At 55.0% G+C, this 26,576-nt stretch overlaps 2 long non-coding RNA genes across 3 annotated transcripts; one reads left to right on the top strand and one right to left on the bottom strand.

Annotated features, from left to right (window-relative positions):
• Positions 1-764: 764 nt before the first annotated feature.
• Positions 765-3,580, bottom strand: LOC112927760 (uncharacterized). Its single transcript, XR_003236624.2, has 2 exons — positions 3,355-3,580; positions 765-2,051 (listed from the first exon to the last, which is right to left on the bottom strand). It is a non-coding gene; the product is annotated as an uncharacterized lncRNA (long non-coding RNA).
• A 47-nt stretch (positions 3,581-3,627) lies between these two features.
• On the top strand, positions 3,628-12,672 carry LOC112927754 (uncharacterized). Of its 2 annotated transcripts, XR_012003262.1 has the most exons (3): positions 3,673-4,025; positions 7,860-8,199; positions 9,073-12,672. It is a non-coding gene; the product is annotated as an uncharacterized lncRNA (long non-coding RNA). The 2 variants fall into 2 exon arrangements; XR_012003261.1 differs by lacking the exon at positions 7,860-8,199 and having other exon boundaries at positions 3,628-4,025.
• Positions 12,673-26,576: the final 13,904 nt, after the last annotated feature.

Genomic DNA, 26,576 nt, shown 5'->3' with positions numbered 1-26,576 from the left:
TCCCACAAGTCTGAGTGGTGTTAGCTGAAGAATGAATAATGGGTGAAAAAGCATACTTGTCCCAGGGGTGTTCGGTCATCAAGGGTTCAAATCTGGGTCCCCGTGACTCCAAGCCCACTGCTGTCCCTATCACATAGCTCTGGTCCCTTCAAGGCAGAGGCAAAGGGCAAGTGGCCAGGGCACTTTTTCCTGTCCCTCCATCCGTCCCATGCCAGCTGCCTGCCAGTGTGGTCCATCAGCTCCACAAATTGGTGGAGCTCGTGTGGGCGGAGTGGATTTGAGATGGTATAAACGCCCATCACAGACCTAGGAGGACCTTTCAAGGTTTTTTTTTTTTTTTAATTGATGGTAGATGAAAGAAAGTGAATACATGAGAGACTGAAATAGTAGAGTACCTTCAAGGTCATGTAGTCCAACCCTCCCACTGCACAGTGAGGAAACAGAATCCTCAAGAGGACAGGTGGCTTGCTTTTAGCAGGTTACTCAACCTTGGCACTTTACCATGCTGAGCCTGATAGTTCTTTGTTGTGGGGCTTTTGTGGGTATTATAGGATGTTCAAATAGCACTCGTACCCAGTTATGACAACCAGAGATGTGCTTAGACATTGCCAAATCCCCCTGGGCACAAAATCACCCGCAGTTGAGACCCCTGGATAAAGGCAACACAGCTGTGCAATGACAGTAAACAGGGCCTCAGGGCACCAGTCTGGAATGTTAGTATTCAAAACGGGGCTGGTTTAGCATCCATAAAAAACTCCTACAAATCAACAAAAGCAGCAACAAAATGTATTTAAAAATGGACAGAAGACTTGAACAGACATTTCTCCAAAGAAGACATACAGATGGACTATAAGGTCACGAGAGGATACTCAACATCACTAATCATTAGCCAATGCAAATCAAAGCTACAATGAGACACCAACTCACACCCATTAAGGTGACTACTACCCCAAAAAATTTTAAAAAGAAGAAGGAGGAGAAGGAAAGAGAAAGAGAGAGAAAGAAAGAAGGAGGGGAGGGAGAGAGGGAAAGAGGGAAGAAGGGAGGGAGGGAGGGAGGGAGGGAGGGAGGGAGGGAGGGAGGGAGGGAGGAAGAAAGGAAGGAAGGAAGGAAGGAAGGAAGGAAGGAAAGAAACAGGTATTGGCAAGGATCTGGAGAAAATACACTATTGCTGAGAATATAAAACGCGCAGGCACTGTAACAAACAGTATATCAGTTCCTCAGAAAATTAAAAATCAAAGAACTAGATGACCCAGCAATCTCACTTTGGGGTATGTGCCCAAAAGAATTAAAAACAGGGTCTCAAAGACATTTGTATACCCGTGTTCATAGCAGTTACAATAAGCAAAAGGTGGACACCACATCAGTGTCCGTCAACAAGGCAGTGGGTGAGCAAAATGTGGCCCATCCATCCAATGGACTATCATTCAGCCTTCAAAAGTAATGCTACGACGTGGACGAACCTGGGGGACACGATACTAAGTGAGATACGCCAGTCGCAAAAAGACAAACACACACGATTCCAGTCATATGAAGAGTCGTCAGACCCACAGGGACACAGAACAGAGGTTGCCAGGGCCTGGGGGAGAGGGTGGGAAGCTACTGTGCACGGGGACAGAGTCTCAGTTCTGCAGGATGAAAAAGTCCCGGAGGTGGTTGCACAACAATGTGAATACACTCAATACTACTGAACCGTACACTCGGAAAGTGGCTCAAATGGTGACTTCACGTTGTATTTATTTTACCACAGTTGAGAATAAAATGAGAAGCAGGGTTGGAAGTGATGTCATGGGAATGGGAAGCTGTTTTCGTCTTCCCTTTCCTATCCCCAGGCAGTCAGCAGGATTTCCAGTGGCCACTCTCTCTCCACTCTGTCCATAAAACTGCCACTACCCCCCAATCCGCTGCTCAGGATACTTCGCTCTTTCCTGGAAAGCTTTGAGAAGAAATACCAATGATGTACAATATTTAGGGAACCAGGAATCTTCAAAACACAATGGTTGATTCGTCGGGTATTTTGTAAATCTTGAACATCAACAGTCAGGAAGCCTCTGGACAAGAAAATTTTAAAACAAAACAAAGAAAAGTGAAAACCTCTTCCCCTGAACCCTTGGCCCCTGAGTTCTGAAGATGATAGAAAGAAGCAGAAACAGCAGAAGAACCAATAAGATTTTTTAACATTTGTGTTTGTAGTATCTTTCTGAAATTTTCTTTGAGTTACATTTGGCCCAGAACGCCAGCTGATACCCATGGAACGATCGTGCTGGTGTTTCTGAAAGTGTGCTCCGTGGCCAGCCCACCAGCATCACCTGGGAACTTGTTAGAGATGCAAATTCTCAAGCATGAGCCTTGACCTACTGAATCCTAACTCTAGGTGTAGGACCCAGAGTCCCTATTTCAATAAGGCCTCAAGGTGATCCTAAATTTTGAGAACCATTAAAACTGCCAACTATAAAATCTCCTGAGATTCCAAGCAAATAGTTTCTTACGGTGCTCTAGGTGGGTACAAAGGGCCACGAAAGCTGAAAAAAAAAAAAAAATAGAGGCAACATCAAACACTAGGCAATCATAATAAATACCATGGGTACTTGCTATTCCAGATGTTGACTCACACTCTTTAACACTCACCTGCAAAGGCAGGCTTCCTGGTCCTCCTGCACTCTAGGAAAGCTGTGTTTTTCCTTATCCCTCCTCTAAATATTCAGACAGCTGTGACCAGACCTGCTTTACGTTAACTAAGGTTTATTTCATTTCCAAGGCTATTTGGAAGAAGGCTCTTGCTTCCAGCCAATGTGCAGGTGTGGAACACCTAGAACAGGTGCCTGACCAGCAGGAACCACAGCATCCCCGCAGGAAGCTCTGCGGAACGTACGGTCCCTGGGTCTGCGTTACTCCTGCCTGTACCTATCTCTTCCGGTGATCTCTACTTGCCTCCACCAATTTTGGTGCAACCATGCACTGGAAATAAAATGCAGAGGGTTAGTCTGAAAGTGTAGATTCCCACGAGCGCTCCACTATGGCAATGGGGTGTGGGAAAGGGAGCGTCGCCAGCTTTCTCAAGCTGCAGTAAGCTCCATTCAGTAAATGTCTCGGTTTGTGCAGTGGATATTTTAGTTGCCTGTTCAGAAGCTTCCCCCACTTTCTAACCAGACTTGTGTTCCGTCCAGATCCTCACCCCCCCACCCCCGTCCAGCCCCGTGCAGCCCCATGCAGCCAGGAACACCGACCCCTTGTAGCACTGGGTAGTCCAAGCCAGGTGGGGGGGGGGGGGGGCTCATCAGATGGTGATTATCCAGGATCGGGCCAGAGAACACGTGGGGCAACCCAGGCCGGCGCGAGACAACGGCCCCTTACCTGCAGAGAGAGAGAGAAGCCTGAGTCCTCTCCTGTGAAATTAGGGGCTGCTGTCAAATGTTCGGGAGCTGGCCCTCGAGCTGGCGCACAGCGATGTTCTGGGGGAGGGTGGGAATTACTCAGCATCTCTTTACTTCAGTTCCTCTCCCCTAAAAGTGGGTATACTCTTGACATCAGCCTTAAAATTAGTGAGAACTACATAGAGTCGTGTGTACGAAGCCACGGCATTGGGCCCGGCGCAGCGTTCAGTGACAGCCAGTGACTGCAGACGTCATAGCGCGTGATGACCCAGCCAGAGCCGCTGTCCCGTGCGTGAGCGGGAAGGAGTGACTCAGGAAGGGGGGGGTGGTGCAAGGATGGAAAGAAGGAGCCAGAGGAAGGAAGGAAAGTGGCGGAGGAGAGGGAAGCCCTGGGCCGGATGTGCTGGTGTCGGGGCGGGTGACTCTGGAGCCGAGGGGCAGCAGGACCGGCAGGAGGACCCCCAGGTTCCCTGCAAGCCCAGCCCGAGACAGCCCCGCTGCTCTGTCTTGCCCTCTGTGTCCACTCCCTCGCCAGGTCCTGCCGCCCCCACCACGACAATGGGAAACCTCGGTCTCTTCAATTAGCCAGTGTCCCCGCCTGCGAGGAGCCGCCCTCCCGGGAACCCCTGCCTAAAGCAGCGCGTCCTCCAGGTGAGTGCACCCGGGCAGCAGGCCAGGGCTGGCGCTGGAGCCTCTCTCCCTCCTTCTCTGTCTCTCCCCCCTCCACCTCCTCCCTCTCTGTCTCTCCCTCCCTCTCTCTCTCCAAAGCCATTTGTCCCCATTTCTCGCTCATCCAGCCTCCCACTTTCCATCCCTCTCATCTGCCTGCTGGAAAGTCGAGAGCAATATTTATCATTCCATTTTAGCATCTAACTCTCCAATCCTGGAAGGTATTTTCATTCCTCCTGTTGGTGATTATCAGTTTATCCCTTAGGTACTTCTTATGATGATCGCTTCTTCATCCGTGACTTGATCTTCCCGGCTAACCTGAGTCCTCTGGGAGTTTGGGAAATATAAAGAAATGGGAGCTTAGTACTGAACGCAAGGCACCCCCGCCCCTGAACCTATCTAGACACAGAGAGGGGGAGGGAGGGAGGGAGGCAGGGAGGCAGGATATGGACGCCTCAGGATTTTTATTCTTTCCCTAAAACTTAACAGCTTTTAAAATATTGCTGGTAAACTAAGGATTCCACTTACAAATGTCCTCAGGTCTTTCTCGATCAAGAAATCCTATGACCTTCTTGAAACTGAAGGTTTCAAAACCCAGAAACACAACAGCTGGGGGAAAGCGCTGTCGGAGGGGGAGGCAGCGGCGCGGGGGAGCGGGGAGGCCTGACTCCTGCCCACGCCCTGCCAGCCCCACCAGCGCCGCCCCGCACGGGCGCCCGGCTCGAGCACTGCACCACGGGGCACGGGACGAGCCGGAGGGTATCGACTGAAGACCTTTCCCGAACTCCAGTCTGCCACCCGCAGCAGGGCAAGGCCGCTGAAAATCGATGGCAAATCCTGGGGGCCGAGAAACTCCACCGAAGGCAGCGGCTCTCTTTTGTGTTTTCAATTATTGTTTAACTCGGGAGGGAACCAGGTTACCACGCACATTTGCTCAAAGCAAAGGAAAATCTAATCAATGCGACCAGCAGATCCGGACGGGAGCGGCCTCGAGGGCCGCCTGGCTCGCGGCACCCGGTCGCAGGGAGGGGCCCCGGCGGCAGCCCCAGCACCCGGCGAAGCCCCTCCGGCGTGGACCGCTGTCCCCCCACGACAGAACCGATGTCCTCCCGGACCACGCAGGCCAGAAACCAACCGTCAGCAAAGCCCAGGACGCTGTGGCTGTAACTTCTAAAGCACGTGAATTTTGCCAACGTACACACAAGACACGCAAGGGCCGTCCTCCCTACGAGTGTGCGGGGAGGCCAGCCCTGTGGGGACGCCAGGCTCACGGGGCGACACCTGCCGCCTTCCAGGAAACGGGGGCCTGGGGCAGGGGTTTCCGTCTGGGCGGCTGGTCCCGGGGCGCTGTCCACCCGTGGCCTGCATGCACGCACCCTGCATGCACCCAGCCGTGCACCGCGGCCCACCCCCAGCCATGGCACCCCATGGACCCCGGCTCATCGGGCCTCTTGTTTGACATCACAAGACCCTGCCAGGGCTCGGGGACAACAAATAATGCCCCCCCGGGGGGGGGGTTACGGGCGCAGACACAGAGCAAGAGGGCGCACACGGTACCCATGTCCCCTGTGAGACAGGAAGGAACCCCGGGGGGCCCTGAACAGGACAGGGACGGGAGCAGGTGAGTTGTGGGGACCCCCCGCAGGTGGCACAGCTCCCCGCACCGGGGTCCGGTAGGGGGCCCCACCCAGGGCAGAACGACGTCTGTGAGACAAGAAGAAGCCGCATGGGGCTCAGCAGGTGCCTGAGAGGAGGGCCACGTGGTCTCCGTGCACCCCGAAATGCTAGACCATAGTCGACTGCCGTCTGCACTGTGGCCGCCTCTGCCTGGTGACCCCAGGCTCTCTCCTTGGAGGCGGTGGCATTTAATCTGTGCCTCGATGGCCCAACAGGCCTAGTACGTCAGCCAGCAGAAGGGGCGCCTCGGGGTGCGGGGGCCACGGAGGTCGGGGCTTGAGGGCACGTGACCACGGGAAGTCAGGTTACAGAGGGGAGGCGGGGAGGCGGCCCAGCTAGGTGAGGCCTCTCTGAACCCCATCCTTTCAGTAGCTGGGGGGCACTGAGGCCTCCCGGGGGGGCCTCCCTGGGAGGAGCTAGCACGTGCTTTGTGCAGACGCCCCTCAGGGACCCGGAGCAAGGGGGCAGGGATGTTCGGGGGCCCCCGCAGGACCCTCAGGTCACCTGGAGACACCCTCCTGCAGGGGCTCCGGCTGGGACCAGGGAGGGGCAACTGCACGTGTCCATCTGGCTGAGCACATGGCCCAGAACCACCGGAACCACCACACTGGCCGTCGGTGTCAGGGGGTTCCCAGCTCTGGAAAGATACTAGCCAAGTGCTCAGGAGGCCCCCCTCACCTGGCGAACGGCCCCACCCAACAACACCCTCCTCCCCCGGCAAATGACAAGGAAGGTCGTGTGGGGGCACAGGTGCAGAGCCCAGGACGGGAGGGCCAGGGCTGGACTGTGGGGGTGCAGGAGGGGGCCGAGGTGCAGACAGGGCAGTTCTCTGAACCCTGGAAATGCAGGAGGGGCTGGGGGGGGGGGGGGAGAGGCCAGGGCAGCAGGGTCAGAGGCCAGGGGCGCAGGGGAGGCCAGAGGCGAAGGGAGGCCACCGCGTCAGGGAGGGTGGCCCCTGCCCTCTGGGTCGGCTGAGGGTCCCCAGCAGGCGGCAGGCAGGCTCACAGAGGCTCTGAAGGCACACGTGGACGTCGTGGGGAGAAGAGCCTGCAGGGGTGCAGCCGACGTAGGGCCGGACAGGCGGCCCTGAAGGACGCAGCCCTCCCTGCACCAGGCCCAAAAGTGAGGTGCCCGCGGGGTGGGGGCCCGCACAGGTGGGAGCCTGCAGCGTCAGCCTCTCCGGCCCGGGGCTGGGCCTCCGGAGGCCGGGATGGGGTCTCTCAGGGCAGGAGGGCACCAGACCCACAACCCAGAGTCAGGAATTCTGTGCTGGGACCCGAGCGGCCAGACAAGGGCATGAGCTCATCAGCGCCAGGTGAACCTTGACCCTGAGCCGCCCCGGGGCAGATTCTGGAGGATGCAGATGCAGGTGTCCAGGCTCACACGGCCCCTCGCGCAGGGTGCGCCTCCACGACACGGGGACAAGGCCAGGTGACACTGTGCCTGCCGCAGCAGCCGATACGCATCCCGCACAACTGAACCTTTGTTCTCCGTTCAAGCCATCGTCCTTGGGTCGACCTGTGCCCTTGTCTGGACCGAAGATGTTTCTGACCTGCTGCCTGCTAGGGCTGAAAGCCCCCACATGGAAACTTCCACTGGGGCTGGGGCTGGAGGCTGGGGCTGGGGCTGGGGCTGGGGCTGGAGGCTGGCAGTGCCACCATGGTGATGCTGTCACTGCCCCCCGGGGGCCCCAGGCGCTCCCGATTCCCCCTTGGCTCTGACGGCTGTTCGGGGGGATCTGTTGTTCCCGTTGTGGTGTAAGGACCCCCTCGCTCGGAGCTCCTCCCACAGGCTCTGACCGGGTGTGATCTGAGTCTGCACATCCAACCTGCAAACTGAGGCCCCCTTTAGTGGGGGGACCTTAGGGAGGGACCTCGGGGGAGGCCTGCCCTGTGCTGCGGTCCATAGGGCTGTGCTGCTCACGAGGAGGCTTCCGGACCTGGCTCCGTGGGGACACGTCTATGCCGAGGGCCGAGCCCGCAACCCTGACGCAGGGCAGGCATGTGCGAGCCCGGGAAGCAGCGGAGCCGCGGGAGACCCCGGACCTGCTGAGGGTCCTGCTGCCTCTTAAGGACCAGTTGTTCACACCTTTTTCTTCTTTCTTTCCTTTTCTTTCCATTTTTTTTATATCTTACGAAGGCGACGTCAGGGGCCACACCCAAACCCCCGCCAGCCACCTCCACACTTGAGGAGACGCCAGGTGCTTTGTAGACCCTAAGGGTCACCTATTCGAGGCCCAGGGCCCCCGCGGATCGTTGACAAAGGCCAAGGGATGTGCCGACGTCACGCTGCCTAGGGACAGTCACAGGCCGCCAAGGCGCCCGCTGCTGGTGTCGGAGCCGACGTCCGCCTGGGTCTGTGACCCGCCTCGCAGAGCTGCCCCGGTGCCGGGCACCCAGGACCCGGCGCTCGCCCGCGTTCCCCGCCTGGTCCTCGCCTCTCCGTGGGGGGAACCCGGGCCGTCCCCGTACCTAGCATGGTCTCTGCTCAAATCCCTGACAAAGTCAATTGAGGCAGGAAAACATACAAATATCCAAACCTTAGACCATTTTTTTCTTTGCTTCCTTCCCTTTGCTTAGCTCAGAAAGCTGATCTTTCTCAGTTTTATTTATTTTATTGACTAGCGTTTTTTCTTTTTCCCCTTTGAGCCCTCACCCGTGCGGTACTTTCTCATTCATTTACGTGCCCAAGTGTCCCTCGTTAGCTCCCCCGCGGGCCTAGGACCCAATCTCATGGGCGCCGTGACCCCGTGACAGAAAGCACCCGGCCTGTGATGGATGCCCAGGGAAGACTGGGGGCGTGGGGTAGATCGCCAGTGACAATTTCCAGAAGCTTCTGCTCTTCAGAGCACTCCACTTCGCTCCTCTGTCACCGATCTCGGGCTGCGGGGGAACAGGGTGGCCGGGATGGGGCCTCGGGTGGGAAAGGGGCAGCCAGGCAGCCCCCGCTCCGTGTCCCCGCAGCAAGCTTCCGTATAGCCACTCCCTTGGGGGGCGCGGACTTCGGGAACCAGCAGCTTGCTCCCACGTGGGCGGAGGGACAGAGCACATGGCAAAGCTGAGTCACGGCGTCGGGGGGCTCTCCACGGCAGGATCCTTCGTGATCCTGCTCCCTTCTGTCCTGAACGCAATCAGGGCTTGTCCCTCAGCTGAGCACAGATTACCCCAAAGTCACAGATAATTAGCAAATCAACTACTATGCAAATCGAGTGCTAATTCCAAGCAATTAAAAGCTGAGTCACAACTAAGCTGCAGTTAATTTGAAATTTTATTTTTTTATATAGTGCAAAATAGCAGAGGCCTCATGTCACGCAGAGACACAAAGCCCAAAGATGTTCTCTTTGTCACTCCAGATCGGCCGGGCGGACGTGTGACTGCGCGCGCCCTCCCGCCCATGCCTCGTGTCAGGGAGATGGCGTCGCTTCATCCCCTGTGTCCTGCCTGAAATGACCCCCCAGAGCGGAGAAACGGAGGCAGAGCCGGGAAGACGGGAGGGAGGCCGCGCGGCCAACACTCTGGATGGAGAAGCAAGACTTAAAGCACCGCAGACGGGGTCCACGTGGGCAGAGAGGACACCAGGAGGACAGAGGGACGTCCCCAAATCCTGAACACCTGGCCAGGAGGGGGTTGTCGGGCCAGGCGGAGAGCCTCCCCATGCGACCTCAGTGGCCCTCTCGGGTGGTTTGTGAGCCCGCCGAGGAGGCCAGGGGCCTCCAGGAGCAGAGCAAATAGGGGGCCGGCCACCCACGCCCCCGTCCAGACAGGGTGCAGCCACGCCCCGGGGTGACCCGGCGCGATGGGGGGCCCCGGTGGCCGGCAGAGAAGGGAGACGCAGGGAGCCTGCGAGCCCTGGCTGGGAGAGCTGTTTCCTTCTGGCCGGGCCACTTGTTCAAGTCCCAGTGCTCTTTATGGTTCCTCTTAACTGCGGTGGAAATGAGGCACAGAGGTCAATGTCACGCGCGCGCACACAAGCTTCAGAGGACAGGGAGACCTCAATGTCATTCTCGGCGCGGGAATGGAAAGACAGATGGCCCTTCTGTGACAGGCCGCGGGTAATTTGAGCCCGAGATTCAGGCCGCGAGGAGAGGCTATCACCAAAGAATAAATCTGAGTCAGCGGCAAAGTAATCACTTTGGATTAAGGGCACTTTCCGGGGCCAGAAGGAACAAAGGCTATTCCCCGAAGCCCGCGGAATAAATGCCAGTTGTTTCTCACGATGAGAGAGGCTGGCAGAGGGACCGTGCCCACTGACCGGGGCGGCCGGGCTGCCCCCACCCACCATCTCCGTGACCTTCGTGCCGCACACCTCGCACGCGCCGCCCCACCCCGCCCCTGCACGCGGGGCCTGCTCGGAGGGGGCAGGAAAGCTTTCCCAGGCTGGAACCTCCAGGGAGACCCACGTCACCCGGGCCCAGGGCCATCAGACCAGTGCTGGAGGAGGAAAACCGGCGCCGCCCGCCCCCAGCCTGGCGCCCTGGCGCCCTGCGGCCAGCACTGCCCACCCTGAGCTCCGTGTCTGTTGGTTTTCCCCGACGTGCCACGCACTTCTTCCAAACAGAAGTGGAGCTCAGCACACGGCTGCCCGTCACCGCTCACCTGCGGACAGGAGTGAGCCCGCCTACCCTGGGATCCCCTCGTCCCGGGATGGCACGTCCTGCGGCCGCCTGCCCACCCCAAGCCTCCCTCGGCGCACCCCCAGCCTGGAAGAAGTCCTTCTCCAAAGCCATTATAATGGAGCCCGGGCTTACCCTCGGCGGGAGGGGTGGCTCCTGGCGCTCAGCACCCGGACTGTTTTTGGGAACCGGTGATGTTCCCTGGCATGAACATAACCTCTTCGTGGAGCCATTTTCTGGACACCTGTTTGCACCCGGGGCATGCCCCTGCCTTCTTACACGGCATCTGGAATGCCGGCTCAGCAGTCTTTGCAATGCGCTGCACCTGACCTGCGCCCACGGCTTTGCAACTCGCTGCACCTGACCTGCGCCCACAGCTTTGCAACTCGCTGCACCTGACCTGCGCCCACAGCTTTGCAACTCGCTGCACCTGACCTGCGCCCACAGCTTTGCAAATCGCTGCACCTGACCTGCGCCCACAGCTTTGCAAATCGCTGCACCTGACCTGCGCTCACATCTCTATACCCTGCTTCTCTCACTTGTAAATGCACAGTCATACCCACCCCAGAGAGGTGCTTGCAATTAAAATCCAAATGCGATGCATGTGCCAAACAAATCCTGGGCCTTCTATCTCCTTTCCCTCGGCCTGCCCCCTCCCCCGCTCCCCACCACCTCCCACGCCTGGGGATGGAGGAGCTATAAATAAGGCAAGCCTTCTCTCCTAAAAGCTAAATGATTTCAAGTCGATATGCTTTTGATGGCTCTCCCAGCTCCCCCCTCTCTGTCAGGCTGTCAGAAATCCTTTCTTGCCGCAGTAAACGCCGCCTACGCTGAGCCTGGACCTCCCGCCCCCGCGCTAACGGGGCCTTAGCGCCCTCTCAGGCTCCTCCACAAGCCGCTGGAGGGGCAGGAGCCTCCACTGTCACGGCCTCCGACACTCTGGCCCGTGAGCGTTCAGAACAAGGCCTCGGTGTACAGTGCGTCGGGGCGGCAGGTGTCCCAGGGCCCCCAGGACAGTCCAGCGGCAACAAGCAGGTGATGACTTCCCATCACCTCCTCAGAAGCCCCTGACATTCCCCCAGGGCCCAGATTTGGGGATGAAAACTCTCCCTGTGGGCCTTCTTCTTGCTCACTCCCTTTAGGTCTGTAACATCTTCCGAGCTAACCAACTGAGAATTATTTATCAAGTACCACGTATTAAGCACATGACCACATTTTGAGTAAATTATAGGTAAAGAAATTATAGGGTGAGTGTAGGAAGAGAAATAAAAACACTTTTTGCTCTTTGAATATCAAATTGATAATTTTGAGCATGATTTATTTTTTATTAAAAAAAAAATCTGCATGCCCTCTGACGCAACGGTCCACAGCTGCTGGCCATCCTACCCGCCCTGCCAAACACTTGCACAGGACTCTACAGGCCACCAGGGCAGAGTGTGGTGGGAGAGGCCCCGGACCAGACTGGCTGTGTCCCTGCAGCATGGGGACACATGCAAACAAAGACCAGCACCTGCCCCTCTCCTGCAGACCCCGGGGGTGCCAGTCTGGACGCAGCACCCCTGACGCCCTCCCTGACTGCAGCAGCGATCAGAGCTCTTGGCCCACAGGCCACACCTGCGGGGTCGGCCACGTGAAAGCACATCTCGCTGTTTGTGTTCTGGCCCCCAGTGCCCAGAATGGTAAGAGGACAGGGAGCAGGTGTGCAGGAGGAGGACCCCTCCCCACAGCACAGCCACGAATGCAGCGTGAGGCTGAGGCCTTGCCCCGGACAACCCCTGACCTCTATGGGGTGATTGTTACCAGGACGGATCGTCCGTGGAACTGAGATGACCCAGCACTGCAAGGTCAGCCTGGGGACTCAGGTAGAAGGACGAGAACCAACCAGAGTGCCCTGGAAGACTCTATAGATGCCACCCGGGTGTCATCGACAGGTGGATGGGTAAAGAAGACGCGATGCATCTACACGATGGAACACTACTCGGCCGTCAGAAAGGACGAAATCTTGTCGTTCGCAAGGAACTGGAGGGTACGATGCTGAGTGAAATACATCAGTCAGGGAAAGGCAAATACCATATGATCTCACTCCTCAGTGGAATCTAAGAAACAAAACATGAACTTAGGGGAAGGGAAGGAAAAATAAAATAAGATAAAAACAGGGAGACAAATCATAAGAGATTCTAAGCTCTAAGAAACAAATTGAGGGTCGCTGGAGGGGAGCGGGTGGGGGGACGGGGTAACTGGGTGATGGGCTGAAGGAGGGCAGGTGATGGGATATGAGCACTGGGTGTTACCTAAGACCAGTGAATTACTGAATTCCAACCGTGAAACTAAAAAAGAAAATCTGGAATGGATAGAGAAGCTGTGGTCTGTGTATACATGGAATATTCCTCAGCCATTAGAAACGACAAATACCCACCATGTGCTTCGACGTGGAGGGACCTGGAGGGTATGATGCTGAGTGAAGTAAGTCAATCGGAGAAGGACAAACATTATATGGTCTCATCCATTTGGGGAATATAAATAATAGTGAAAGGGAATAAAAGAGAAAGGAGAAAAAAAATGAGTGGGAAATATCAGAAAGGGAGACAGACCATGAGAGACTCCTAACTCTGGGAAACGAACTAGGGTGGGTGGAAAGGGAGGTGGGCGGGGGGTGGGGGTGACTGGGTGACGGGCACTGAGGGGGGACACTTGACGGGATGAGCACTGGGTGTTATTCTGTATGTTGGCAAATTGAACACCAATAAAAAATAAATTTATAAAAAAAATTAAAAATAAATAAATAATAAGAAAGTGACAGTGCTGAAATAAAAATAAATAAATAAATAAAAATAAAAAAGAAAATCTGTAGAGAAAGTAATACTGTTTCCTGTTTGTTTGCCACATATTCAGCCCGTTAAAAAAATCAGTCACATACTTAGGAAGAACGACACACATGCACTAAAGTACAGAGAATGAGATAAAAACACGCAAGTATCTGCCACGTGGCTCCGTCACGTGGCGACATGTCACCGTATTTGCTTCATATTTAAAACTGTAGGCATTTATTTCAATGTCAAAACCGAACGTCCACCCCCGCGTTGACCTCTGCGCGTCCCGGCCCTCCCGTCCCCACTCCCAGCGAGGTCTGTGGTGCAGGGATTTGGCCACAACCAGCCGTGTCTGGCTCCTCGTGAGATCGCTGAGATTTACAAACACCGATTCAGAGAGAGAGAGAGAGAGAGAGAATTTAGGCTTGTTCATTGCGATTACTATAAAATTAACCTCTCAGTACATCACGATGCTTCCATTTACGGGGATGGTCATTTAGATTACTTTGGTTTTCTGCGGCGATAAGCAATTTTGCAGACACAAGCTTATGCGTGTCCCCTTGTGCACACGTCCCCACGGGTACGAACCCAGGAGAGGAAACAGGGCTGCGTCCATCAGGTACGGCCCCGCCCACCTCCAGCACCTGTTCTCGTGTACCCCTCCATCAGGGACCGGAGCCTCCCCACCTGAATCCCCAGTGCTCTGGGAATCATCCCCTTAGTCTCTGAGGTCCAGGCCGCGTCCCTCTGGGCCTCCCAATCCTTGTCCTTCTGGTCGACCATTCTGGAATCGACTTCTTGTTAACCAAGTGTCTGCTCTGGACCCCTTCCTCGCTAAGCATCTTGACAAAATTTGATTTATGCTGTTAAAATGACTGGTGAGCTTTCGTTATTTTGTTTTCTTAAATGTACTAATTAAATTTTATTCCTAAAGTTAGTTTATTTAAGTATCCCTTTGCCTTGTCCCTCTGCTGATGACTCGGACATTTATTTAACAAACGCTGGCTTGGTGTTACTGTGTCGCGGGCTCTGTCCTGGACTCGCACACCACACATGCAAAAGGCAAAGTTCCTGCCGACGTGGGGCCGACGGTTTGGCAGGGAACCAGGCAAGCAAAAGCAAGCAAATAAATCAATGATGTAATTTCAAGCAGTGATGACATATAATAGAGGGTGAGAGTTAAGAGAGTCACGCAGATTTGCAGATGGAGCACCTCCATCCGCGGGGCGCTGAGCCTCGGAGCACGCTCTGAAGGTGGCTCGGACAGGACCGGTCAGGGATGCTGCTGGGTCTTTGCCTCCCTTCTGGAGTTCTCCATCCTCTAGAATCTCTGACTTGCAGAGAACAACGGCTCCTGAGACGCTTCGGGTCTAGACAGGAGCCGTGCGTGCTGCTCCTCTCAGCGTCGCCAGCAGCCTCCCGTGTGATGGGGAGCTCCCGCCTCCCGGGCCCGGAGCGCTGGCAGCGCGGCCACGGACGAGCTCCCGGGACGCTCGCCTCCGCCTCCGGGAAGCTCACGCGGATCTCCCGGCGCCGCCAAGGCCCAGGACCAGCCCGGGCACGGGCGCCCTGCACCGGCCCCGGGGGCTGCCCTCCGCTCCGGCCGCCCGCCTCCCAGGCCCGCCTGCCTCCTCCGCCCTGGACGAGCCCGCCCCACACGCTGCTAGGGGTTTCTGTCCAACATTCAGAACCTCTCAGCCGATGATCAGTATAGATCTCTCTGCCTTCAGCCAGTGATCAATATGGCCTGGAATCGATAGCCTCATTCACAGGATAGCTTCCATCTGACCCTCTTCTGGGGTATTTTCATATTTACAGTCTTCGAAACAAGAAGGACAAGTGGATGGTTGGCAGGTACCGCAACCCCCCCTCTCAACCCAATTCACATCCTATAAACCCCGAGTGGGAAATCCACATCTTCTTGTGCGACCTGTACTGGCTGCATGAGGTGATGCTCACAGGGCCTGGCAGCCCAAACCAGAGGGTGCCAGGGTCCCCGCGTGGCCTGCCCTGGGCCCGGGAGTGGCCCCGGAGCCCCCAGCCACACAGTGGAATCTGGATAAGGAGTCTGCTTGTGCACTGGACCAAAAGCCCAGAGTTCTGGGAATTTCCTGACTGTGGTATTAGTGACAGACCGGGTGACTCTCGGTGGGGGTGGCGGTGGGGTCCTGCACACTTTGCAATGTTTATTTAGCAGCGTCCCTGGCCTCTACTCATGAGTGCTGACCGCACCTCCCTGAAGCCATGATGGTCACACATCGCCAAGGGGCTACGTGGTCCAGTCGAGAGCCACTGATTGGGTGAATCACTGCAGCCTTGGTCTTCTTCCTATAGGGTCCAATGAGTCTAGAGCAGCTCCTCCCCGCCCCGTCCAGCCTGACTCCATCAGCCCAGGACCCCAACACCCCTTCACAGCCACTCTCTCCTGCAAGCCCCTGAGTCCCCTCTCATTGCTCCAGATGTCTGCTCCCTGAGCGTGGCCAGGGGGCCACGTGCACCAGCCCAGGGGGTCCCGACAGGCACACTGGGCCCCAGGGGGGACGTGCTGTGCTCACACAGGCTGGGGCACACTGACATTTGGGTCTTTGTCCTTCCAAAGCCTCACGGCCTGCAGCTCGGCACAGCAAGCTTGTTTTCAGCAGAAACACGGCGATCTACACACATGTTATTAGGCCCTCCAAGGAGACACAGCCGAGCTGCAAGTGTGGGATTATTTCCCTTTCTGCTTTTCCAAATGCTTTCTAATTAAAGGATTTCATTTTACTCTGAAAAGTTCTCATTCCTTTTTGAAAAATGTGCACACAAAATGCACAATCGTATAAACATAATCCTGTTCATTAAAAAAACTACCATCCTCCGACAAAAGCTCATTCCCTTTCAAGGGCTGTTTATCTTAACCTTCATGGTGAATAAACATCATTTTTCACCATAAGGAATCTAGTTCCTGTGGCAAATTCTATAACAAATAGAGAAAGTTATCGGGATAATTTGGGTGGTCAACCAGGAGGCCACCATGCAGCGCTGGGCACCCCGGGATGGGGACACGGTCTGCTGCCCTTAGGAACAGCTTCTCAAGCCCTGTGTGGAGGGTTCTTCCTCTACCTTCCCTCCCCTCACCATGGCGAACCCCCACTGCACCCCCTCTGTGGGCTGACCACGTGGCCCAGGTAGAGGACAAGACCCTACCTCACGGCTCAGCTCCACTCCATACACACGCACCAACCTCCTGGGATGAAGTGGGGCCAAGGCACCACAGGAAACCACTCTTGGCTCCTGCTCCTGGGGGCTCGCAGTCTGGGAGGAATCCCTCGTGCACACGTGCACACGTGCATGAGCCCCAACAGCACCCCAGGCTCCTTGTAACCGTCTTCCTCCCCCACTGCGTGCAGACTCCTGCCTTTCTTGGGTCCACGGGGGACCAGCTGGAGCCAGAATTGGCCGAGGGTCACCTGTTGTTGGGCACCGTGCCAGAATTTTCCATATTCCTCCTCATGTGGATCCACGCAGGGGCACTTCCACATCAGATGCCACTTTGGCCAGCCCCGGTGGGCCACAAACCTGAGGCTGCAAGCTCAAGCGGGAACCAGGAACCAGTCCAGGTCTCTCGTCCCCCGCAGCCCCACCCACCAGCTGAAGGTACTCCCTGGGATTTGACTCCTGAAAGATTAGGCACCCAAACTTGCAGGGGTGTGGAGAGGATGACGAGAGCAGAACATGCTCACCCCACCAAGATAGTTCCACGGCCTGGATCCACAGCCTGACGACCCGGACCTCAGGCCAGAGCCTGGGGCACCTACGCACACACCCACCCCGTCCTAGGCAGGACCCAAGAAGACTGCCAAGGAAGACACAGAACACAACAGCGCAACTGAAGCGTCAAGTCTTCCATCCCGCCCTAGGCCCCACGAAACAACGGTGAAGGAGCTAAAATGTATAAGCCCACAGGACCGGAGAGGACGGATGTAGAGGGCGAGCAGACGCAAGACTGTCATGTGAAGGCAGATCATGTGAAAACAGGAAGTGGGCAGAGGAGGGGACTGACTTACCAAAGCCAAGGCAGTGGCCCGGCCGCTCCTGCCTCAGGAACCAGGAGAAGAGTCAGGACGGAAAGATCAGGCCTCGAGCAGCTTCCTCAGAAGCCAGCTGGGTGTGCGTGGTCGTGGCCATGAGGAGCGAGATCAGAAACGGGTGCGAGATTCGTGGGCAGAGCACGCGGATGACCCAGGAGGGCCCGCAAACCCTCAGATGACCCCCTCTGCCCCTGGCCGCACGGCAGGACCTCACTAACACACGGGGCCCAGACGAGGGACACCCAGGGCCCTCAGAGAGCGGGCAAGGCCGGGTCTCCACGGATGGGGTTAGTTAAGCTGCACACGGGAAGGCCCGGTCTCCCAGGCCGCCTCCCCACTTGCGTCTCCACCCCACTGACCCTCTCTGCTCCAGGCTTGAGCCCTGACGGGCAGTTAGCAAACTGAGCAGGGAACCACCGCGTGGAGGGAAAGCGCCTCTGCATGAACACCCGGTGCCCCCCCATAACCACACTGAAGGCAGCCAGTGGGCACAACCCCCCCCCCAACATGCCGCACACCACTTCTTGCCCCCCCAGCCCTGCACTGCGAACCTGGGCACACAGCCAAGCGCGGAATGGAAACTGCAAGAAACAAAGGCAGAGTAGGAATCTGAAGGAAACAGATAATAACACAAAAAATTTGAGGGAAAAATCATACAGAACAAATGCTTTCAGGCCCGGGGACTGTTGAATTTGTTTTAAAAAAAAATAATGCTAGAATTATAGAAAACAAGAAAAAGAGAGAAAACAAGGAAAAATTAAAATAAACATGAGTGAAATTAAAAATCCAAAGGACTGGGACACCTGGGTGGCTCAGCAGTTGCGCATCTGCCTTCGGCTCAGGGCATGACCCCGGGGTCCCGGGATCGAGTCCCACATCAGGCTCCCTGCATGGAGCCTGCTTCTCCCTCTGCCTGTGTCTCTGCCTCTCTCTGTGTCTCTCATGCATAAATAAATAAAATCTTTTTTAAAAAATCCGAAGGACAAACTGGGATGTGAAGGACAGGAAATTTGTGAGAGGTGACAGAGGGCAGGGAACATGGTAAAGGTTTAGAGGATGGACACGGGCTGTCCTGTGTCCAACTCCTAGGAGCATCAGAAATAGGACAGCGGGAAAGACCACCTTCAGATGGCCACAGAAATAACATGGGAAGTGTCTCCTGTGCCCCAGAGGCCCATGGGGTGGCCACAGCCGTGATGAGGGGCCCACTAAAAGCTACCAGAAAGGGAAAACGGGTCACATACGAAGAACGAGCACAGGACTATGTCTGGATGTCACCAGCTCCAGTTCTGGAAGACGGCGGAGTGAGGCCTCTGACTGGGCTTCTTCAACCAGTAAAATGAGCATCATGCAAATAGCAGCATTTCCAGACATACAGGAAACTCCACAATGAAAAGGCGGGTAAACAAAACACAAATGAACCAAAGAAGGGAAGGTGCGGGTTTGGGGTGCGGGAGATGCAGCCGCTGCTGGGGGCACGGGAAGAATTCCAGGACCACGGTGACAGAGCATCCAGAGTGGAAGGACCAGGGGGCTGGACACAGTCCAGAGGGGACAGAGAGGCAGAGGGCTCCAGACTGCACAAAACAGTGAGAGCATCCAACTCGTGGGGGAGTGACAGCCCAGTTTCGCAGCCTCTTCCTAAATCTCCCCATAAAAGGCAGCTATGGCAGCCAGACGGCAGAACCAAAGCCACGGCTAACATTCGCAATGAAACCAGGTGCTTTAGACCGAATGTTGTGTCTACAATCAGACTAACCCCCAGTGCATGGTATGAGGAGGTGGGGCTGTGGGAGGTGATCAGGTCATGAGGGTGGAGGCCCCATGACCCCAAGAGTTTCCACCCCCACTTCACACGAGGGCAGAGCAGGAAAGGGCCCTTGATGCAGGAAGCACCACCTGCCCCAGACACCAGGCCTGCCAGCGCCTGTCTCAGATTCCAGCCTCCAGAGTTGGGGAGAGACACCTGCCCGCGGACTGTGAGCAGCATGGTCCACAGCCTCGGGGAGAGCCACCCCGATGGGATGCCACCAATGACCCATCTCCTGGCTTCCTAGAGCTGCTCTAACAAGCACCGCCAACCTAGCAGCTAAAGCAACAGAAATCCACATCTTCACAGTCGCAGGGGCCAGAAGTCCCAAATCAAGGTGTGGGTAGGGCTGAGTCGTTCGGGAGGGTTCGGGGGAGCATCCTCGGAGTGGCCCGGCTGGAGCTGATCACTCCAACGTCTGCCTCTACTTCTGTGTCCTTCTGACTAATCTCCCTCTCTTCTCTTGGGACTGAGGGATGATCTCATGTCAAAGTCCCCCCAGTTGAGTGAGGTCTGCAAAGACTCTAGCCAATAAGTCACAGACAGGGCTGGCACTTAAGACTTGGACTTGTTTTCTGGGGACATACGTCAACTCACTATATAAGGTTTTCCCACAAGCCCCAAGATAGAAGTAGAGAAGGACAAACCATCGCCATCCAACAGGTATGTGTAACCCCAATGTCCATGAGGGAAAAGCGAGGGAGGAGGTGCATCCGACAGGCCTCAGCATGGCAGCTGGGACTGAAAACTCTTCTGGCCACGCCGTGGCACGGGGCAGGGTCTGCAAAAGGACTGAAGGAGCTAGACGGCTCACACAGATCAACTAGGACTCTCTCTCAGGAAAAGGCCACATGGAGAAAGTACTTCTAGAGGTTGGATCAAAATAAAGCAGGACAGGGACATGAGAGAAAACGGAAAAGAAGGCCAGAGAGAAGGGGCCTTAGGTCAGAACTTGCCTGGTCTGTTCACTCTTCAAAGCAGTCGTGTCGTTATGTCCTTTTCCAGAAATTTTAATTTCAGGAGGGCTGGTTGGTTAGGCCCTTACTCACCAGCGGGAACCCACATTGGTGGATTTTCCCACGTTGAACCCACACCTGCGTTCCAGAGACAGACCCCACTTCATAACGATGTATGTACTTTTTGTACAATACTAGATTGGATGTGAGAATATGTCCAATACAGATTTTTTTTACCTTCACAGGGACACAGATCTTTAATTGGTGTTGATGTCAGATCAATACTGCCCTCCCTAAACGTGTTGGGCAATTTGCAACATTCCCTCTACATCCTGAAAGAGCTTGTATAAGATCGGTAATATTTTATTTTCTGTAAGAATTTGATACAGGGAGCTGATAAAAACCCTCTGGGTCCAGTTTTTCTCCATAGAAAAATGATTATTATTCCAATCTTTATTAACTGTAAGGCTGATACTCAGACTTTTCATTTTTTCTTGAGTCAGTTTTGTCAAGTTCTGTTTTTCAGAAACGTTTCCATTTTTATCTAAGTTGTAAAATTTATCTTGTTAAAGTTGGTCATAATAGTTTCCTACTTAAAATATCTGCAGTATGTGTATGTGGCGATATTCCCTTGTTCCTTTCTGGTGTTGGTGATCTGTGTCTCGTTTTCTTCATTTTCCTTTCTAGATTTTTACCAATTTTATTAACATTTTCAAAGAACCAGTGTTTGGCTTTCTTTATTGTCTCTGTTGTCTTTCTGCGTTCTACTGCACGGATTTCTGCGCAGATATTCATTATTTTTACATTCTAGTTACTTAGATTTAACTTGATCTTCCACTTGTCATGTCTAATGGAGGAAACTTAGATGGTTGATTTTAACCTTTCTTCTCATGAAATACACATTTAAAGCCACAAGTCTCCCCTCTGGTCTCCTTTAGCTATCTCACACATAGTTTGATATGCTGTATTCGTTTGTATTTTTAGTTTGTATTTTAGTTTGTATTTAGTTTGTATTTTTTTCCAGTTCCCGATGTGTTTTCTTCCTTGACCCAGGTGCTATTTAGAAGCATGCTACGTTATTTCCAAGAGTGGAGAGATTTTCTTGATATCCTATTGTTATTTACTTCAAACTGAGTTCTCTTTTGGTCAGAAGACATTCTCTGTTACCTATTAATTTTCTAGAAATCATTGGCACTTCCTGTGGCCCCGTGTATCTTAGTGAACGTCCTGTGTTCACTTGGAAGGGACACGTGTTGTGCTGAGTGTGGTGTTCTGCAAATGCCAAATAGATCGAGTTGGCAGATAATGTCGCTCAGATAAATAACGTTAGCAAAGTTAACCGCCCCTGATGATGACTGCGGATGTTTCCCCCATTTCCCCCTTAGTATTGTCCCTTCTTGCATCATGAATTTTGAAGCTTGGCGGTCAGGCCCATGCACACCCTGGGTTGTTACATGTCCCGCGTGCCCTGCCCGCTCACCAGCACAAAGTGGCCCTCTTAGCTCCTAGAACATTCTCCGCCTGGAAGTCCACTTTGTACGGACAGAGCAGTCACAGCTTTTCTATGCTTCCTGTTTGCAGTTTAACTTCTTTTTATTCTTTTACATCAGACTATTTGTGTCTTCAACTTTGAAGCGCATCTTCAGTAAACAGCATGTAATTGGAGATGGCTCTTCTATCCAACCTGACAATCTCTGCCTTTTAATTAGAATATTTAGTCCAATTAAATTTAATGTAATTCCTTACATGGTTGGGTTTATTGCGGCCACTTCTGTGTCTCTGTCCCTCTGTCCCTTCTTTGCTGCCTTCTTTTGTGTTAATCAAATGTTTCTCAGGATTTGATTTTATGGCCTCTATTAGCTTCTTTGCCTTTTCTCTCTTCTTAATTATTTTTCATTGTTGCTCTACAACAATATGCATCCTTAAATGGTCGAAGTCCATTTAGAGTGAATGCTACAGCATCTCACGCCTTCTGCTTCCCATCTGATGCCCCACTCCTGCCCTACCACAGTGCGGCTGCAATGACGCACCCACTCGACACTCTGCTTCCACACGGTGGCCTTTGGGCCTTTCCTGCTCATTCTTTATAAACGTCCCCTTACACGGTCATTATTTTGTCCCAAGTGGTCAGTTGTTTTCCAAGGAAATTACAAGGAGAGAAACCAATTTGCATTCACTTATTTCCAGTTCTAATGCTCTTCTTTCTATGAATTCCTATAAATTCGTGTTTTGCATTTACCTTCAATCTGAAGGATTTCCTTTAACATTTCCTGTAGGGCAGGTCTGCTGGTGACAAATTCTCTCAGTTTTCTGTTTGTCTGTAAATGTCTTTATTCACTCACCTTGAATGAATAACACCTTTGTTGTTGCTTTGTTTCATTTTCTTTTTCACTTGTGCCAAACTCCGTAACTTGATGAGACTCAATTTCCAAATTCTGTATCTGCAGGTCTTGTCAGGGCTTAGTTTTCACTTAGGGAAGACCCGGAATAGGCTGACCCCGGGAAATGTTTTTTATCCCCTCATTCCTGTGAGATGAAGGCCCAGGGTATCACAGAGGGGCTGACAGTGTCCGTCTACTCTGTCCGGGCCCAGATGTCACCAGCACGGTATGGCCTTTAGTATTTCCATCCCCGTCAGCCCTGCAGCAGCTACTCCCTGGTGGGCCCCGTGCAGTCTGTCCTGGGCACACACAGCCCAGACCCCTACCGAGTGCTCATGGAGAGCCCACACACGGACTCCCGGGCTCCCCTCTGCCCTGCCCCTCCTTTCCTGTGCCTGCTCTGCTGACTCCAGGTGCATCTGCTTCCACAAATTCTGACCTTCACCTCCTTTGCTTAGTGGGATTGCCATGCTCCTTTGGTGCCCAGATTTCTGTGCCACAATAGGAAATTTTAACCAGCCCAAGAGCCCAGGCAACCATAGGGCACAGCTCGCCAGTGTCCCCTGTCCTGGGCTCATAGTCTTGCACTGCCTGTTGTCTGTGCCCGACTACAGTTGTCCCGTAAATGCTGCTCATTTTCATGGTTGTTTAACATGGGGGGCGGAGGGGTTAAGCTCCTTTCCACCAGCTCAGCAGAACAGGCTGCTATTGCTGGCAACCAGGAAGCCCGCCTGAGCCACAGCCGCAACATCTCCACGACCTCCTTCGGGCAGGTGGGCTCCGCAGCACCGTCTCCCAAGCTGTCCCTCAGGCCAGTGACAGCAGCACACAGTACAGCTCAGCAGAGGAAGCTCGCTGTGGGAAAGGAAAAGAGATAAGAGCACTGCAAGGCTCCCCGCTCATCTGGCTTCGTTGGGAGAGCTCCCAAAGCATCTAGAGCCACAGACTCCAACCTACAGCTTTCAGAGCCATCACACCCTTGGGGACCTCGAGCCACCTGGGGCAGGGCGGGGCGGGCTCCACTTATCAGCGTGATTCTGGGAGTTGGCTGTGGGCTAAATAACAGGCTGTTTTCAGATGTGCCCAGATGCTGCTATAATTTATCAAACATGAACCATTTTAGGCAGCCCTGGTGGCTCAGCGGTTTAGCGCTGCCTTCAGCCCAGGGTGTGATCCTGGAGACCTGAGACCGAGTCCCATGTTGGGCTCCCTGCGTGGAGCCTGCTTCTCCCTCTGCCTCTCTCTCTCTCTGTCTCTCTCTCTCTCTCTCTCTCTGTGTCTCTCATGAATAAATAAATAAAATCTTTTTTAAAAAATACAATAAAATAATAAATTAAATAAATTTTTAAAAATAAAACTATAAATAAATGCATGGTAGGTTTATTTATGCTATTTTCTCAGTTAACAAGTGTTAAAAGGAAAAAGCACTATTGGTGGGGAGCAGGGGGCTCTGGAAGTTGTTAAGTTCACAAAGGAGGCTTCATCTTTAAAACATCAGAGAGCACCGGTCCAGGTGAACAGTGGGCATCTCCGGAAGCCTCCTCCAACGCCGCTTCTACCGGCCTTTGGTACACGCGGGTCAGGCTGCGCTGCAATCGCCACCACACTCCCTGACAGAAGCCGGTGCAGATTTTCTGGGCTGCTCACTGAGATAGCAACCCTGCGCCTTATTAGCTCCCCAGCTGAGGGTTAGGGCAAACATCCTTCATGGAAATTAGAGAACTTACTCAGAGTGTCTGGCCACCGAGAAGCTATCCGACATCTCCCGAGAGGTTTTACCCAACAGAGTAATAAGCTAAGCCCCACATCGAAAAACCCAGCTGTAAATTCCAGTCGATGCACCAAGCTCCATCAAAGCCAGCACATCCCACTACCAGCAGTGGCTGGAAATTTATGCAATGCAATAAAAGGAAAACCAGGGCCTTTCTTGTGAAATTGCTCGGTGACTTCATTCCGCTCAGCCTGGCTGCTCGGCGCTGCACCCCGGGGCCACGACCGGGAGCGCAACCTCTCTGTGGGCTGCGGCTGCACAGGCTGGAAGGGAAGGTGGTGGGAGGAGCTCCTGGGGCTTCAGAGGCAGCGCCTCCCTCTGCTTTAGGGGAAAAGGGAGAGAACGGAGCAGAAACAGGGCAGGGGCAGGAGAGGGGCCGGGGGAAGACAGAGGAGAGCGGAGCGGGAGGAAGGGCAAGGGACAGGAGAGCCCACCAGCCTTCCTGGCCATTCGGGGCCTCAGGTCTGATCCCAGATCTGCCCACGGCCTGTGCACCCAGGGGCGCGGGCCCTGCGTGGTGTCCCATGGCACCCGGAGAAAGCCCACCCCGTGGGCAAGCCCCCGCCAGAAGGCAGAGGAGGCCGGAGACACAGGACACGCGTCCCCCCCCACACCCCGGGGTCCCCACCACCCCTTCCCCCCGGGTGGAGGACACCTTTCTCTTTACTGTGTACCTACGCTTTACCTACGCCTGTTTGTCCTCTCCAGGTGGCCCCACGGGATACACTTCTCCCCCTTCCCACTGCTGTAGAAACGGGTTTTCATGCATTATTCACCACGATCGATTCCCAGCAACATCCGGTGCACCTGGCGGGGGAGGGGAGCGCAGCCTCGCGTGCTCGGCTCCCGCGTGACCTTCAGGAATTTGCTCCCCAGCCAGCTTAGTCGGGTGGAAACTGGGTTCTTCCTCAAATCTCTAGAACCCTAAAAAAAACATCTCTAGAACCCTTGCAATCTGCAACAGGAATCGCCCACACCGCCCGACACCACTCCTCCTCACCAGAGCCCCCGAAGTCCGCGTGGCTCCGGGACATGCCTCGCTTCTGTCCCGCAAACCCTCGCACTGTCCCGAAGGGCGTCCAGCTGCGAGTCCCGCTGCCTCGCAGGCACAGTCCCCACGCCCCCTGTGTGGTCTGGCTGACCGGTCACCACCCGCCTCCCTCCAGTATGACGGGGTGGGGGGTGTCACGGAAACGACGGCGGTGGCCCAGCAGCACAGCCACTCACACGCCGGCGCCGCACCCACAGCAGGCAGGGGACGCTCACTCCTGCGTTCAGCCCCTCACACACACACACACACTTACTCTCCCTCGTCTCTGTCCTGCAAGTGCTGACCCCCTGCAGCGACACCCACTGCCCCTTCCCTGGCCTCTCGTGACCCGCCGGGAATCATGAGGGACAATGGGGCACATGCAGGTCCCACATTACCTCATGTTTCCCCAGAGCCTGGAGCAGGTCCCCCCAGCCCTGCAGGTAAGGCACCTGGAGGAGGTACCCCCAGCCCTGAAGGTAAGGCACCTGGAGCAGGTACCCTCATCCCTGCAGGTAAGGCACCTGGACCAGGTACCCCCATTCCTGCAGCTAAGTCACCTAGAGCAGGTGCCCCACCCCGTGCAGGAGCAGCCCCTGCATGGCACAGTCCAGGCCAGGAGTCCATCCATCTGATTCTGGAAGATCTGAGATGCAGGCCAACCCGGCCTGAGGTACCACAGGGCAGACTGTCTGGAGGGAAGACAACTGGCCGGACGCAGTGCTGCTGTCACCAGCCAGTGACCTCGGTCCCCCAGTGAAGCCCGTGGTCCCGAGCACAGCCATCCGTTCAAAGCCTCCAGGAATTCTCGCTCACTTCCTCCCGGGCACATACCAGGGCCAAGGTCCCGCGTGGGCCCTTGCTCAAGGTCATGAAAACCTTGTCAACAAAGCTGCTCTCTCATCGTCGGAAGCTTTTTCCGACCCATCTGAGTTCTCTCTGACCGCGCTCACTGTGCGCTCAGTCGGGAGCGTGCCCGGGCAGGTGTGCATGCACTTGGATGCGTGCGCTAGGGACCACTCTCCGCAGCCGTGTCACACGTCGGGGCAGGTCACCTGAGCAGCTGTTCGTGGTAAGCCGCTGGTGGGTTTCCAAACATACCCCACGCAAGGCGCACGTGGCTGCGACCCTCTTCACTTGTCCGGAGGCCGGGCCAAGAATTCAGAGTTGTCACCGGCCCCCCGCTGCGGGTCGCCGACCTCCTTGGGAGGCGCTGAGCAGCAGGTTTTCAGACCCCCGAGTGTGTCACAAACCCCGCCCTCCTGTCAGGGAGCCAGCCAGGCCCAGGAAGGGTCTCCGCCCAGATTAGGACCAGAGTCGGGAGGACGCAGCAGCGGCCCGGGAGATGGGCGGGAGGCCCGAGTCCCCAGGGCGCCGACCACCGGCTGCGGCCTGATGCGCAGGAGGGAAGGTGGG

Source organism: Vulpes vulpes, chromosome 8 (genome assembly GCF_048418805.1).
Source record: "Vulpes vulpes isolate BD-2025 chromosome 8, VulVul3, whole genome shotgun sequence".
Taxonomy (NCBI): domain Eukaryota; kingdom Metazoa; phylum Chordata; class Mammalia; order Carnivora; family Canidae; genus Vulpes; species Vulpes vulpes.
The sequence above is the reverse complement of the archived record's forward strand: the minus strand, read 5'-3'. Positions and strand labels throughout refer to the sequence as shown.